Below are 1,489 nucleotides of genomic sequence, written 5' to 3'. Positions count from 1 at the left end.
CGGAAGGATCGCTGGAGCCCAGCGGGTCGAGGCTGCGGTGTCCGGCAGCGGCCCCTGCACTCCAGTCTGGGCGACAGAGTGAGACTCCAACTCAAAAAAAAATAAAAAAAATAAATAAAATAAATAAAATAAATAAAATCAATAAAAATAAAAAAGCAAGCACATCAGCAAGAGTAAGAGAAAAAAACTAAATCAAATTAACCTAATTGACATGGTTTTGTCTGTCTGGGGTCTTTCGACATTTATCTAACATCCTACCCAACGGCAGAACATACAATCTTTTCAAGTTTGCATAGAAAAGTCACCAAGACAGACCATATTCTAGGCCTTAAGATAAGCCTTTACAAATCTGGAAAGACCCAGATGGTTTTGCTGAATTCTACCAAACATTTAAGAAGTAATACCAATTCTATAAACCTACACCAGAAAACAAAAGGAGGAAACGCTTCCCAATTCATTTTCCTTTTTTTGAGACAGGACCTCACTACGGTCCAGGCTAGAGTGCAATGGTGTGATCATAGCTCACCACAGCCTCAAAAGTGCTGGGTTCAAGCTGGGACTGCAGGTGTGTGTCACCACACCCAGTTACTTTCGTTTTTCTGGTAGAGGTGAGGTCTTGCTGTGTTGCCCAGATTGGTCTCCAGCTCCTGGCCTCAAGCGATCACCTCAGCTTCCCACAGTGCTGGTGTGGCTTATTCTTTTTTTTTTTTTTTTTTTGAGTTGGAGTCTTGCTCTGTCGCCCACACTGGAGTGCAGTGGCTGCTCCTGGCCACCGTAGCCTCGACCTGATGGGCTCCGGCGATCCTTCTGCCTCAACCTTCCAAGTAGACGGAACTACAGGCGCGCGCTCCCATGCCCACTAATTTTCAATTTATTGTAGAGATGAGGTCTTACCAAGTTGCCCAGGCGGGTCTCGAACCCGCGGGCTCAGGCAATCCACTCACCTCAGCCTCCCAAAGGCGCGGGATGACAGGCTGAGCCACCGAGCCCGGCGGTGTGGCTTATTCTAGGTGTGGCTACCAGGCCTGGCCTACCCCAACTCATTTTTAAATTGGTTTTAATCACTCTAAAATGTCACGTTCCACCCAACTCCCTTTTGAGGGCAGCCAGCCTTACAACTCATACCAAAACCAGACACAGACAATATAGGCCGATCATCCCAAATCCGAAAAGCTCTTGGAGTGCTGACATGATGTCCAAAGGACAGGCTCGGTGGAGCATTCTGGATTTCTGATTTTCAGATCTGGAAAGCTCAGTGATAAGTACAATGCACACATTCCAAACTCTGGAAAAAAATCCAAGATCTGAAAACTTCTGGTTCCAAGCATTTTGGATAAGGGCTACTCAACCTGTGCTAAAAAATGGACTTGAGCCGGGGCTCAGTGACTCAGCCTGTAATCCCGCGCTTTGGGAGGCCGAGGTGAGTGGATTGCCTGAGCCCATGGGTTTGAGACCCGCCTGGGTAACTTGGTGAGACCTCATCTCTACA

The 1,489-nt window shown here is 47.3% G+C and overlaps 1 protein-coding gene across 1 annotated transcript in view; it reads right to left on the bottom strand.

Moving 5' to 3' along the window:
- BRD3 (bromodomain containing 3) overlaps positions 1–1,489 on the bottom strand; it is an 18,757-nt gene that overhangs the window by 5,932 nt on the left and 11,336 nt on the right. The gene's annotated exons all lie outside the window — the stretch shown is intronic.

This window comes from Carlito syrichta, unplaced genomic scaffold, assembly GCF_000164805.1.
Source record: "Carlito syrichta isolate Samal-C Ts95f unplaced genomic scaffold, Tarsius_syrichta-2.0.1 Scaffold126568, whole genome shotgun sequence".
In the NCBI taxonomy this organism is placed as follows: domain Eukaryota; kingdom Metazoa; phylum Chordata; class Mammalia; order Primates; family Tarsiidae; genus Carlito; species Carlito syrichta.
This window is presented reverse-complemented; position numbering and strand designations above follow the sequence as displayed.